This window comes from Gymnogyps californianus, chromosome 7 (assembly GCF_018139145.2).
Source record: "Gymnogyps californianus isolate 813 chromosome 7, ASM1813914v2, whole genome shotgun sequence".
NCBI classification, from domain to species: Eukaryota; Metazoa; Chordata; class Aves; order Accipitriformes; family Cathartidae; genus Gymnogyps; species Gymnogyps californianus.
The window spans coordinates 18,477,736-18,493,595 of record NC_059477.1 but is presented as its reverse complement, the minus strand read 5'-3'; the positions used below and the strand labels follow the sequence as shown (position 1 = coordinate 18,493,595).

At 38.5% G+C, this 15,860-nt stretch overlaps 1 protein-coding gene across 1 annotated transcript in view; it reads right to left on the bottom strand.

The window, feature by feature from the left end:
• Positions 1 to 15,860, bottom strand: part of PDE11A (phosphodiesterase 11A) — a 137,556-nt gene that overhangs the window by 103,038 nt on the left and 18,658 nt on the right. The gene's annotated exons all lie outside the window — the stretch shown is intronic.

Here is a 15,860-nt window from a genome sequence, read left to right as displayed (position 1 = left end):
AATAAAGGTTTATCTTTTCTGAAAGCGTACCTATAAAAGCTGAGGATTCATCATATACATAACACTTGCATTGAAAATTTTCTCTTTAGATTTACCACTCCTGTTAGTCTCTTGAGAGAATGTAAATAATTACTTAAATCATTTGATGTATTACATACAATTTCCTAAAGAGAAATCACAACATATAATAGAATTTAGTTTAAGACTGTTCAAGAGCAGCACGTATTAATGATGACACAAAACACAGTATCTTTATTTACAGGTTTGGCTTGGCACTTGCACACGCTGAGCACCCAAGAAGGAGCTGCAATGCCCAGAAATGAAGCCTTGCCCCCCGATGCCAGACTCCAATCTGAGTGCTGTCATAGTTAAATCAACACCAAGCCTCGAACCCTGGATTCCATGTTTTTAGTTGACTGGTGAATTTTATCTAGAGTATATTTTACCTGGAGCACTTTCTGGCATTCAAGAGCCAGCTAAGAATCCCATATAGACGTAGTGATTACATCTAAGCACTGAGTTAACTTCAGGATTTCCTTGCAGCAATCCACTGCAGGAGGAGAGATGGTGGATAATAACACTAAGTTCAGAGAGCTGAGAAACACCACAGGATAAACTGGGGATTCTACCCAAGAAATAAATGGCATCATTTCCATCTGAAAAACAAGTACAGTATCAGTACTATTTGCCAAACAGTTTAAATTGTTTAAACAAAAAAGACTTAAGGGTCTTAAAACCACATTAACTTCTATATTGGAACTATTACCTTTTATTTTGCTCTTTTAAGTAGATATAATATCCCAGAGCACTTACATAACCCCATTAGGCAGACCAATCTATCTGTTTTATGGATTGCCTCTTTTTGACTACTTAATCTCTCTCCCTCTCATACACTTTCCCCCCACCCACCTAGGGTAGGAGACGTTCTCATCTTTACAACACAAAAAAAACCCCAACAAATTTGGGGCTCTGGAAAAGGTATTAATGTTCTGGTAATCAAAGCTGCCAGCTACATAGAAAAAGCAAGAATGAAGAGGTGACTTTCTGCAGAATTTCATAAGCTTGCATGAAACTTTGTTACCACTTATCTGAAACTTGTTACCACACAGTTACCACTGCTGCATATAACTATGGCTGAGGGATGAGAGGTCAAAAAACAGAGTACATTAGAAGTTTGTTAAAACTCTAGTTCAAAGAACCAACTACCCTGAAATATTTTTGCACTTAGCAGCCTGACAAATGCTTTCTGAAAGTATTAGTACTGACCAAAACATGACAAGAAGAAAAATTAAGATACATTTGTATCCTAACCCAATTTCCAAGAAGACTGAACTGAATTGAAGTTATCACCAATTTTGCCTCTTAAAATGGGAATGTGAAAGCAAACATTATCTCACTAAAATTCCTGAGGCTTTGTCTATTATTTCAAGACAATTTTTCAACAATTAAAGTTACCTTATGTACGAAGCTCAATTTATATCAGGGTTGATATGTTGGTTCTTTGCGTTGTTTTTTTTTTTTTTTCCCCTCCCCTTTCTCCTTTTTTCTCCACATTACATTCCTTCTCCTTGCATATTTAAGGGTATACAGCCAGCCCCTCAGCTATGCTATTATTTAGACTGGCAAGCAGAAGACAACCTACCACCCTGTGTTGTCTGTCTGCACCACAGATGTGGTGATGTATGTTCTCCACTACTGCTATCATGACTGGAACTGTCTCTCTTTGTATCTGGTGGATCCTTTCCCTTTTTAGCTTCTGCTTTTGTCTAATAGATGAGCAGCCCTTCTGCTGACCTGTCTTACAAAGTGCTCCACTGTCTTGGCAAGGGATAGTCACCACTTCCATATTTCCCACATGCTCTCAATTTTCCTCGTTATTTTAACTTTTTGTTAGATATTGTGCCTACAGTTGTGGGTTTTTTGGGTTTTTTTTTTAGTGCTGTATCTTTCATTTGCATTGCTACCTTTAGGTTCCTGCATGACAAGGATGAGTAAAGCAGAAAGTGAGGAGAAAATCCCTTTGCATTGCAGAAAAGTAAGTTAGAAATAAAACAGTATTACATGAATAAAAATTAAATTCAAACAGAGATAGGATAGCAAAACAAAGGAGAATTATAAACAATATAAAAATAAAATGGTAAAAAGGCTTAATAAATAAGAAAGGTTCAAAAAGAAAAGACCTACTGCATTGTACATCATATAGATCAACTAAAGTTAGTTGTTCCTATCTGTAAATAATTTAGTGGGGACATAGGATATTCCACATCCTTGTATTCACTTCTAGTAATATCTGAAAGTGGAGATATACAACGCCGTATGACAAACAGTGCCAGGCTGTGATAACCTCCAGTAGCAGCTTTCATTGGTATGAAATCTAGTAGTCCTCTGAACATGCAGAAGTTCTTATAACACCGAAAGATTTTGTGGAATGACCTTTTCTACCACCAACACGTTCAGTGTCTGAGTGAGAAGTGATAAATGGTGAGCTCTACCAAACAGCAAATCCATTGTGACTCCTACCCCCTTCACAAATGCACTTATCTGCACGAAGCGTAGGAAGAAAACAGACATTAGCAAAAGGATAGCAACAGGATAAGAAAAAGGGAACACAATGAGGGAAGACAGGCTTCACATACAGCACTGGGGTACACTGCCTGTTGCAAAAAGGATGATACAAATGTTGAAACGGGAGAAGAAAAACGAGAGAGATGTAGAATGAGCCATAAACTAGAAAGCAGAATGACAAAGTTCTGAGGATGCAATTTAAAAACACCCACATTTATTTAAACCACATGGACAGCATTGGGCTCCTCACAGTACCCCTGATGTGTATCCAGCCATGTGTATCCCAGCTCATAGCCAAATGTCAAGGCTTCCTTTCCAGAACTTTGGCATGCAATAGCTTGACAAAGAAAATATTTTCAAAAATAGTTTAGGAAAAAAATATTTTGAGTAGATTAAAAGAAAAAAAGGCAAAATTCAATGAGTTTCTGCCCGAGGGAAAAAAATATCAGCATGTAAACATTCACTTTAAACATCTAAAATGTGATAAAGCTATAAATAATCAAAAAATTACCCTGTTGGAAAATGTTCAGCTACTTTCAGCATCTAACAAAAGAAAAGGTTGTTCAATTTTTAATAATTGATGACGCTGCCAGACTGAAGCATCAATGTATGCAGACACACTGGATAACTTTGTGGATGAACAGGGAGGTAGCTATTGAGTGCAAGGCATTTCTTGGATCAGGTAGCCATAAGACTATTTTTGAGTGAAGATGCCTGAAGTACACTTGAAATCTTGCTTTAGGTGTCCGAGTCCATTTTTGGACCTGATCATCTTGTCATCTCCAGAACAACAATGAAAAGTGGGAGGCAAATAAGGTCTGAGGCTACACAACAAAGTCACAGGAGAAGAAATAGCAAATTATTGCTCAAAAAGCAAACATGGCCCATGGAAAACTCTGAATGCTGTTGTGAGTGCAACTTCAATTCTGGCAGTTACTACTGTTTGAGTACTTCAGCCTACATTAAGTGAAGTCTCAGTTATTCACATGTGATAAGGATATTGAGATACCAAAATCAACCTCTTATCGTAAGTCAGTTGCAGACAAACTATGGAGCAAAAAAATTCTTGATTTATCTTCCCATGTCAGCACACAGTTTTAGAGAACTAACTCCGCTTCTTCAGTATTGCAGGCAGAAAGGAGAGGCCTCTGCACGTGTTGTCAGAATCAGACGTGCAAGTAAGCGAAGCTAGGTTTATTAAGATTTTGATGGAATACAAAGGGGATGAGAAACTTCAAACACAACGCCGGTGCCGTAATGCCTTGCATCCACTTGATGGCAGTGTGAACAGGCTACTTCTACTTACATAATGTGACTGTGAGCACTGAACGGTTTCAATCCTCGCCTAGAAACGTAAAGCGCTGGTTTGGCATGGAGAGCTGCAAACACTTGTAGCATTCTTAGCCTAAAGCTGGGCTGCATTGATGTGGAGTAAATGTCTATCAGGAAACGTGGAAGAAGCATGAAGATAGCTAAGTTGATTTATATTTAACACTTACAAAACATGCTGTCATCTTTCAGTGCTAAAAAATACCAAAAAATACCAGAAACACTAAGCTAAAGGAGAGTCACAACTTATCTTTGGGAGGCACTACTCTAGTTACACGTGCTCATTTAATTTTACATTATCACAACCAAGTAGGAAGGCAAGCCACTAGAGGGGGCGAGACCCTTTTCTGGTGGCACATGAGTGCTAGACCCAAACGCAGGAGTGCAGGATGCTTTCTCCATCACTTGTTGCTGTGCCCTCAGCCTGGGTCTGCCCCAGCTTTTCACTCCCCCAGCCTTGCCCTTTCCTGCTTCCACTTCTCTCCCTGCTGCAAAAACCTATCTTAAAGAGAAAACAGTTTCTGCATTCCTACATGTGCTTCTGAATGCTATTTTACAGTCAGCCCATTCTCAGGGTTTTTTGTGTGACAGTAACTGCAAATGAAAGTGATAAGGTATCAGTATGCAGCTCTGGTTAATGCAACAGTACCAGTCACAAGACCACAAATTTGAGTATTAATTCAGTAGTCCCAATGCCAGACTAACAAGGATATGATAACCATACCATTAGGCATGGCAACAGATACTCCCAGCAGCAGCAGCTGCTGCCAGTCAAGCAGAGACCTCTGTCCTCCAGGAAAAGCAGAATGCAGGATTGACTCAAAAAATTAAAACATTGAGAGAAAAGTAAATGCAAAATAATTCCATTAAAAAAAACCCCAACACAGTTCTTCTGCTATAACTCTGCCATTGTAGAAGATGCATCCAGATACACAATGTTCTGATTATTGTTCCTGATACTTTCATAGCTTTCATAATAACATCCACATAAAATCACACTGCCTGATTACCTTCACATCACAATTACAGCAACTATCCCAGAAAAGCAAGTTCTATTTAAAACAGTATCTCATGGATATTTTTAACAGTTAGATATTTTTTTAGCTTCAGCATCACATTCTACTACAAGCATCTAACATCTAAATTAATCTTTTTATACAAGCAAAAATAGATCTCAGTATCTGACTTGACATATCTATTCTCATAAAATCCACAAAATTGACAGCAGAAGCAAAACAGAAGGCCATGCAAATTAGAATAAATTAAATTAGAATCAATCCAGATTATTCATCTCTAGTTCAGTTTTCATTAAAAGTCTAAGTACCTGATGAAACAATAATTGAAGTATTTTGTTTTAATGTTCAGGACATAGTAGTTTAGTATTACATCAGTGAGGAAGATGATCACTGAGTAGTTAGTCAGTGGAGGAATTCATTTTATTAACATACATTAAATCCTCCTTATACATTGAACACAGAGGCTTATAAAATAAGTTTCTCACCATTCTTTTCCACTATTTCTACTCTAAGAATAGAACCTAATTTTCAGAGAATATGTGAAAAGCTGTAATAGGTTGGGGGGGGGAAGGGAAAACACCACCTCTTTATTCTTCCAAATATAAACATCAATGCAGCAACTGCAAACCTCATAAGACTGACAGCTGAGCACATGAAATGCTCAAGCTCATTCCTACAGGCTCATATGATGGCTTACACCTTTTCACATCTCACTGGAATGGCCTCTGCTTCCTGTGTAGGGTGATTTCCCAAAACCCACTTCAAAAAAATAAAATGCTTTCATTTGTATATGAACTGCTTGGGCTGGCAGCAACTATTGAGTTTATCACTCAGTGGTCAGATTTTGTCAGATGTTCATGAGATCACACAAAAACAGAGATCATCGCTCCACTTATAATGAAAATTACAGTCTCTACATTGCATGTTTTTCCAAAACTTCAATTAGATGCAGTATTTTGTTTCTCTAATTTGTTAGCGAGAAGCTTCTTGCCAATCTGCTGGTTTAACACTTCTGCAGGCAGACTTCAGCTTTTATAAGTCATCCACATCCCTACTGCTCTGTCAAATTTTGCCAACTTCTTGAAGTTCAGAATTATTTTATATTCTTTAAAAGACTAGAGATTGGAGTTTACCCTTGCAACAGCTGTATTACCGAGGCCACGTTTCAGCTGCTGTGCATGTCTAGTAGGGTAGCAACAATCTTTGCCATCACTGAGAATCAAAATTTCTGGACACACAGAATTAAAAGCTCATGACTAGACCTTGAGTTGAAGGAGAAGCCCTGAAACCCTAGGCTAGAGCAGATTATAAACCTTTGTGATTCAGCCACAGAAGCAAGTACATAACCCCCACTAACCACTCTAAACATGTTTTCCACTGTGTGTGACAGAAAAGGAAAATTCAGATTGTGTTTATGGTAACATGTCTTGGCAAGCTTCCTTCTTTCAAAGCCTCCTTTCCTTAGCAGAAGTAGTACCATATTCATAGCTATTCTGCTCTGTAGGACAAGTCTACAGGGCTGCTCCAGCTCAGACCACAACACGTGGCCCCGCTGACACCTCACTGCATAGCAGCTAGGACATCCTCAGCTCTCGGATCTCCGCAAGTCCATCACCGCTTAGCACTTGCCTCCCCACACTTGGGACCCCACAACACAGCCTTACACACTGGGCCCTGTCCACTACAGCTCCAGGGCATTTTCACTCACCTCCCAGTTCAAAAGCATACCACAACACTGGAGAGCTATTATCATGCCAGAGCGCTATTATCATTGAATTTGCCTTGTAACCATGACACCAGCATCACAAAATTCTAGACTGTTTTTATACAGCAAAAGCCTTTTTTTTAAAAAACAAAAAAGAAAAAAACAAAATGTTTTTATCCATTCTACCACATAGATAGCAAATTGCCACCAAATTAATACTAAGGTTAAATTCATGTCAAGTTCAGCCCAAAGGCTGTAGCCTTGATAGCTGCCAGTATAAATATTTTTTTGTTTCGCTAAAAATGTATGTGGATAAATATTCTAAGTAAAAGGGTTCCCCACAGACTGAATTGACAATTAAGGTGCTTACTCACAGCTTTCACAAAGCACTGTTAAATGAAGTGTTCTTCCTGGTGCCCCTGCCTGTATCACTATGCTGTTCACAGGAAATATTTTTCTAAACACAGTTTGCTTACCTGTTAAGAGTCACCTGAAGTGCACTGCATAATTTCCTTGCTGAAATCTCTGATCACCATTCATGATTATCAGCAATGTGGCTCAATTATCTGACAGCTCCAACAACATTCCAACTGAAAAAATCATCATAATATTGATTGTTTTAACCTTAGTTTAGTGTTTGCCAGCTAGGCATGAGATGTGAAATCATTGTCATTAGTTGGTTAAACTACTTCAGCTTTCATAATTCTAGTCAACTCTACTCTGGAACATGTAATCTTGCTGCATAGTAATTGTTAATCTTGTTGACTAACTTTTACTGGTGATCTGACATGTTTTTCATGCTTTGTTGTAAGTTTGTTTTGGTGGTGTTGTTGTTTTTTTTTTTTTAATTGAAAACATGACACTTCCCAACATCCACAATGATTGAGGGAGCTCTGGAATCTTTCATAAGAACAGTCACACTTTTTGCTAAAATTAACAATCAGCAAAGCAGACTAGCTAGGTTAGATGATGAACAAAACTTTTTTTATGTTCTGTTAATGCAGTGACATCAAGATGCCAACAAGCAATGAAGACCTGCTCTGGCTTTCAAAAACAGTTCTGGGCATACCTGGCAGGCAGTTTTAAAACACTAAGAAAAGTGCAGTTCTTGGTTTTTCAGGCTAGAGTGTACAAAAAAAAAAAAAAAAATGGTTCAAATGCCTTCTACTTCTCCAGACATGGAAAGTACCAACTGTCACAGCAGACTGGAGGCACTGCCCAGGACTCTGGGTAGCAGGCACCTCTCCTGCCAAAGCAGACAGCTGCCTGCAGGAAAGACTGCTGCACCAGGTGGGAACTTCACAGCTTTTAGAGCTTGAAGATTTTTAGGGCAAAACAATTGGCATGAAAATGAATAGGGAATGACTCTTCACTGTGTTCACTAAAAGCAAAACAAGGAGTAATAATATAAAATTAATGGAAGTCACACGGCAGTTCTTCACACAATGTGCAGGATGTTGTGAAAGCTAGAAGTTTGTCTTGCTTCAAGAAATGCCTGAATAAATTAATAAGCGGAAAATTCCTGGGGTGGTATTAAATAAAAAGATACCGTGTCTGGCCCTGAGCTGCAAATGACAGGAAACTGGTGGAGTACATGAGAGAAATACCATCCTGTGCTTGCCTCATCCCAGGCATTTGCTTTCAGCAGCTGACAGAGAAAGGTCACTGGGTTAGACAGACCTTCCATCTGCGGTGGCCAATCTTTTCTTATATTCCTATGAAAGAGGACAAGAGTTTTATTCATTTGTGGCCACAGAATTAAACAGCCATTTTCCCAGATATAGGGAAAATGCACTCCTATACACTCCCAGCAGGCTTTACAGCTACATTGCTGCTTACATTCTCCAACTGCTGAGATGCAGACATTAATTTCTCAGGCTAGCAATTGCAAAGATAGCACGGAGGAGAACTGAGTTCCTTCTCATGTACAATCAGGAGTTCACCAATTACAGACCAGTTACACTTTTGCAAACCAATCAAGGACAGCAGGGTGGCACAATTTTCATGGAGATGAGAAATATTATATGTAAAGCTGGGACTATTAAACAAAGAACTGAAACTGATCTTTGTGAAATTGTTTTGGTGTTTTCTAACCAGATCTGTCCAGATTACAGCTGCTGCATGCAAAGAAAGCATTCAACAAGGCTTCACAAGCTCAGGCTGAGCTCAACAAGAGGGAAAATAAATTTCCTTATTATAAAGTAAGAAAACTTAAAATGGAAAGTCTGATAGTAGATATGGAACCACCTAATGCCATTTTTAGAATTACCTTTCAGAAGAGAGACCACTGTAAAGTGGTTTGCCCAAGGGCATACCATGAGTCAGTGCTAGAATGACAATACTGTTTTAATTACAGTTTCTTATGAAGTCTATAATAACATGTTGAAGGTCAGAAGTTGACTTAATTTTTAGCAAAATGATCTAAGAAATTTTCAATATCTCATCATGTAACCTATAGCTACAGACAGGCTCAGCATCACTATTCCAGCGGGAAATATTTTTGATGGCAGGAACTGCTGTACAAACATTTCATTCTGCTTCAGGAAAGATAACCAATTCGCAGGAGATGCGAAATGCTATTTTCTAAAAGTATATCAAGCCTTGAAGTTATTATGAAGAACAGCTATAGAGAACTGAACAGACTGACAGAAGTTCAGAACACACTTCACTAGGGACAAAGTCCTCCCATCCAGCCCACAGGGTACATCTCCAGTAATTGTCAGAAATGAAGGCTTCACCAGCTGCCAACCAGAAAGGTTTCCTTTTACGTGCTTCTGTAACAAGGCCCCAGTGCAGGTTTCACTTGAAGCAAACAAGATTTTTCTAATGAGCCATTTGATCAAAATAATTTAGTTGGTTTAAGGGAGTTTTGCCAAAAAAAAAGGAAGACAGCTGAAGGTAAAAACTTTATTCCTTAGGTTATGCAATAACATGTTTTTCTCCAGGAAATAAAAAAAGCTTTTCTAGTCAATTCCTTATATAGACAGTACCTAAAAGTTATACTGTAAAACAAATACACATCATAGCCCTCAGACTATTTTGTGGCAGGCTTTCTTTCTGCTGACAGATGAACCAAACAAAATTCTAATCCTCCAGAGCCCTTGTATTATTGTTGTTTTGATATTCAAAGCATTTAAGTGAAAATTCTATTACTATAGTATTAATAAAAAAGATAAAAGTAATATTAACATCACAGTTTCCAGTTACTGAAGCATCTGAAAATTACCATCAGAACTGCAGAATTCTTGACTTCAGTGCTTTCTGTTGAAAACTTTACACTATTCTGCTTCTCATTGAAGAACATAGTATAGCTGCACAAAGGCATCCATGATCACAGCATTTTGTTGCATTACCATTCTTCCTGTGAAGTCTGTTCATGTGTTTGACCAGTAGAGATCTGGACTCCTTTCTTCGGGCCTGCTGCAACCCCATGTGAATCCCAATGAAATGGGAAAACAGAGCACAAGCTCCAGGGCTACTTTTATGCTTCAGAATTTGCAGGAAGACCCAGAGGTCTCTTAGTAAGACTTAGACCCAAGGTACAACTGAATGCTTTATAATTAATGTCTCTAATAGATCACTTATCCTCATAACTCCTCTAGAGTTTTTTTCCAAACAGGGACATAATTAATATAATTTGATAACATGACTGAACTAAGCATGAAGGAAAGCAGCAATATGTGTTCTCAAATACTGCGTTAGATACAAATACTTAATGCCCTCACATCTGAGGAAAAGGGCTCTGATTTCCTAGGAAATCAATTGAGCTGCTTCCACAAATTGCCAAACAGAACAGTAAAAAACCTTAATAACTCAGGTTGTAAAGCACTGCCTATTACCTTCATCCTGTTGAAGGCTCAGGGCTCCGTGTGCCTGTATTTTGGACAATGAAAACATCTTAAGTCCTTACGCAATTGCAGAGGCTGCCTTACAATAACCACTACAATGCTACATTGATGATTCTCTAATCCACTTGAAATAGTTGATCCAAGAGACAAGATCATCTAATGCATCTACTGGACGGATTTAACATAACCTGCACAAGGCTCTGGGTACATAAAAACAGCAGCTTCCATACTGTGATTAGATACAACACAGTTCTTGTAGAGCTGAACAGAGATGAGGCCCAACATGGAAAGAAATGCATACAGGGTTCTTCTGTATGCCAACCAGATTGTTTTGACGACAAGCATCCAACAAATATTATGAAAGTTTTATTCTGTCTCATGGCTCTTTGTATGGCTCAGTTTCCAGGACTGACTACCATTTCTAAATCCAATCACCTTGTTCAAGCTCAAAGGCAACTTCAGACTCTATGCAGCTGACAAACTATCTCCTAGAAAAAAGTTAACTTAACTTGAGGGAGACCCTGACCTTTGTTGTGTTGGGGGGTTGGCATAACAACCTCTCCAGTTTTCTGACTTTTCAATGAATGTTCACGAAAGTAATTAAGCAGTCATCTTTATGCCTAGTGAATCGAGATATCTTAGAGAGGTGTTTGATCAACAGCACAGTCTACCACAGAAACTGTGTTCAGCCTATTGGAGCCTGTTTGCATCCAGTGGAAGGATACAGAAGCCAAAACTGACCCTTAACTGATTTCTTTACAGTGCTCTCACCCAGATGAATTTAAGCTTCATAAAATAGACTTGGGGGTCTGCATTTAATGAAATGCTCCTATGGGAGAAATGGACAAAGGTCTGATGTTTAAAAGCCTCTGAAGTCAGCAGATATTCTTCCATTTAGTTTATTGAGCTTTGAGTCAAATACTACAAACATTAGCCAAATGACCGTCTACATTTACAGACGAGAGCTCTTATTTGTTCAAGTCTCTCTGTATTAATTAAGAAGATACAAGCACAGGAAATATGGGAATAGCCAACAGGTTCAGATTCCTGCTGGCAATTGCAGGAAGAATCCAGATACCCTACTCACTCTCACCATCGTACAAGACAAGAACAAAACCCCAGTCCCCACAAAAAAACCCCACGAAAATCTTCACTGAACTGTTCTATAGAGAAACCCTTCCTGATGCCAAATCTGACAATGTGTTTGTTTTATAATAGCACCTAGAGGCCTCAAACAGGTATCAAGAATTTAGTGTAATACGTACCATAAACACACAGCAACAAAGTAGCCCCTGAGCCTAGGAAGAGAAACATTTATATTTGAAAAAAATAAATAGTTCACTAAAATATCACTGTAAGACATCTTGGACATGTTTCCGTACCTCAGTGATAAAGATGTCCAATTCAAATATTAACTGCCAGTCTCAAAACAGAGGTATTGATATAGATACATTTTTGTTAAGTTTCAAGCACATTTATAGAGTTCTGTAACTAAAAAGAAACGTAGACTTTCAGCTTAACTTGAAAGCATGACTGAATGCATGCAAGACTAAGAACTCCATGCAAATATTTGCCACTGCATTCATTTGGTGCTGTTCGTTGCAAACCAGTAGTGTGAAGCTGCCTTGATAGATAAAGCCAATATTCTAGTGACAAATTGTTTTAAACTCCCCCAGCAAGCAAGTTCAGTTACTGTGATTTATTTTAATTTAGATTGTGTTGCAAGTACTTTTTGAGAACTGTGCCTAATAGACCATTAGAGTTTTCCCAGACAGTTGTAGCACTTCAGCACCTTCATCCTTCAAATGTCTTTGTTATTTTCTGCCTTCTTTCAGTGGATTTGTCTCTTGCATTGGGATGTAAGTGACATACAGGCCACATGATACCTTTGAGGATTATGCCAGTTTTAAATGATAGCTTTTGGAGTCCCACTGCCATGCAGATTTTCAGAGAACGAAGGTAGATATTAGCAGGAGGTCACTTACTGCAATATATGAAACAAAAAAATTCTTTACCTAATTTGTTTCTTACATTCCTTTCTAGTGGACCCATCAAAATAATTTCCAGGTGACTTTGGTAAATTCCACACATTCACAGAGCTGGGGTCATCATTTTCACAACAGTCAAGGATGCTTGCCTATTCTGGATCACTCCCTTCCCTAGCAGTTTTATTTACAGTTGATTACTTCCCTAAGATAAAGAAACTGTCCTAACTGACTTTGAAATTGCTACCTGCCAGTGTGCCTCTAAGCCCATCATGCAAAAACTCACAGAAAACCAATTAGCAGGTATAGCGAAATCTCTACAAATTGTTCATCACTATGGCAGACCCAGTATAGAATATAGTTAAGCCTTAATTAATATGGACCAAGAAGAGCACATTAAATCGGGCAATTTAGAATCACAGGGCTGCTATTAGGAACGTAAGAAATAGAAATGTTGGAGCACGAGAACCGTATCTTCAAGCACCCACAAACCAAACATACATCAGCTGAATCCTGGAATCTGGAGAGAGATATATATATATTTCTTAATAAAACTATCCACAGAGCACAGACAACCAAATCCAGTTCTTCCTTCCCCCTCCCAGGAGAGATCTCACTGCATTCAAACTACTGCTTTTCAGTAAGTCAAGCAGGATTTAATTCAAGCTGGCTGCCCTAGGTAGTTTCCCCACAGTCAATTCACTTCTTTCAGGCTAGGAGGACGTCAGAGCCAGAGAGACCCAGGATGCCAGTTTAAGTGACAGTGGAGCTGCTGCTGCTGTTTGTTAAGCCTCTCTGATGGAGGATTAGATTTGTTTTGGCATCGCATCTCAGAAGACTCTAAAGGGCATACAATAATCTAAACTACAGACTGTCAAGCTCTTGTTAGGCTGAGTTTCTCACTAGTTCTGGAACAAGTATGACTCACCAGCAAACAGCACAAATACTTAAATGAAACTTCAGGACAGTACTGGGAATGCATGCAGGGTGCACAGTTCTTTTCAAGGGTTTGTGTTTTAATCTTCCTTTTCTACGCCTGTGCAGATGAACTGGTGTCTTCATTTGCAAAATACATGTAAAAGTATATCACCAGCCTATTTCTCCAAAAAGTTACCAATTACACAACATAACGTAATAATGATGGCTGCTATACAAAAGTAATAAGGTATTCTACTATTGTTTGTATCAAACTGGAAATCTCTGAAATCAGTCTGTTCAGCTGAGCCACTGATGTTGGCAAGAGAAAACACATTGTGAGACAGAACATTTTCTCTCATGCCAGTGGCTATCAAGTCTACTTCTGCATTTAAACAATGAATTGGCTGAAACATTCCTTACACCAAAAGGAGAAAAGAAATTTGGCAGCGGGAAACAACCATGACATGTGGAAAATCCACTTAGACTCATTATTAGTGCTGCGTTATCACCACCATCAGAGATGTAAGAGAAAACCCCCAAAATTTGCCATGAAAAACAAAATAGAAAAACTTTGAAATCCAATACTCCATTTTACATATTGCAAAATATAAACTTGGTTACAGCTTGGGAGCATTAAAACTCCTCAAATCTTAAATATTTTATTTGCTTTTAACTTCCTGAAAATAACTAAGAGTACATAAAAATGATGCTAGCTTCTACTTAATTCTAATTGAAAACATAATTCTTTGTTTCCTATTGACTCAAGACAGTAGTGCCCCCAAGTGACATTTCATTATACAATATAGTCTTATAGCTTTGTAAAAAAAAGCCCAACAGATTATTTTAATTGCTTCACACATTACTAAGAGAGGATAGACACTTGCAAACAAGAGTCAGACTTAAATGATACTGACATTTCTCTGAGAGGGCTTGGAGGGGGAGGAAGAGGAGGAGTAATTGACATTTCTTTGAGAGGGCTTGGGGGGAGGAAGAGGAGAAGTAATTTTCATTTCCTAACCATTCTGAAGCTGTTAATTGTCAGAAATTGTAACATCAACACAAAGCTGAATTTACGTCTTTTGCCAGCTACTCACACGGCTTTTCTGCACGAACCACCTCAATACCCAGGTAGATCTTTTCTTATTTTGAAAAGGATTTCCCAATTTTCACTTGCTCCCTTTCCTCACAACCACTTTTGCTGATATTATGATAAAAAACCTGTTTGCTAATCCTGCAAGACGTTCTCCTGGAAGTGCGTGCTCTCTTGCTTCCCAGAGGTACATCACGCTTTCTAGGTTATCAGTGAGTGAAGAAACTTAAAAGCACAGATTTGGAAATAACAGCACACAGACTGCCAGGCCTCATTAAATCTAAGATCTATTACGGGGCACAATAATGGTTATGTTCTCATTTATTTTTCCATAACTCTACATGTCAGAACCTATTTAATATATTCTTGAAGAATTCTAACATATAGGCTTATAACAGTGATATAAACAACTAGTAAAAATAATATAAAGATGGTAATTAAAGTATGGGCAACTTGGTGATTTTAGATAGTATTTAGCAGTCACTGAATGGAAGCAAATGCCACAGCCTCAGTAGTGGCATCAAATATTTACATTAATATGTTTGTGTAATACACAATTCACATTGTCCTGGTTTCGGCTGGGACAGAGTTAACTTTCTTTTTAGTAGCTGGTACAGTGCTGTGTTTTGGATTTAGTGTGAGAATGATGTTGATAACACACTGATGTTTTAGTTGTTGCTAAGTAGCACTTATCTTAAGCCAAGGACTTTTCAGTCTCCCATACTCTGCCAGCAAGCAGGTGTGCAAGAAGCTGGGAGGGAGCACAGCCAGGACAGCTGACCTGAACTAGCCAAAGGGGTATTCCATACCATGGAATGTCATGCCCAGTATGTAAACAGGGGGGAGTTGGCCGGGAGGGGCGGATCGTGGCTTGGGAACTAACTGGGCATTGGTCAGCGGGTGGTGAGCAATTGCATTGTGCATCACTGGTTATTTTTTTTTCCTTCCCCCCCCTTCCTTTTTTTGTTGTATTCCTTTTCATTACTATTATTATTATATTTCATTATTACTATTGTTAGTATTATATTTTACTTTAGTTATTAAACTGTTCTTATCTCAACCCACGAGTTTTACTTGTTTTCCTTTCCTTTCCTCCTCCTCACCCCACTGGGAGGGGAGGGGGAAACGGCTGCGTGGTGCTGAGTTGCTGACTGGGGTTAAACCACGACACACATGTACACAGTTGTTTTGCTAGTTGAATGTATGATAATCAAATGTAGTATCCATGATAAGGCTGCATTTAAACAAAATTCCCTTTACACAGACACAGAGAGTACTAATAAAAAGTGCAGAAAAAAGCCTATTCAGAGGTCTCATTTTGTTTAATTTGCAGTTAGTTACCCATTGTAGCATACACTACCAGATTTGTAGTGTATGCTAATAAATCATATTCAACATATCCAA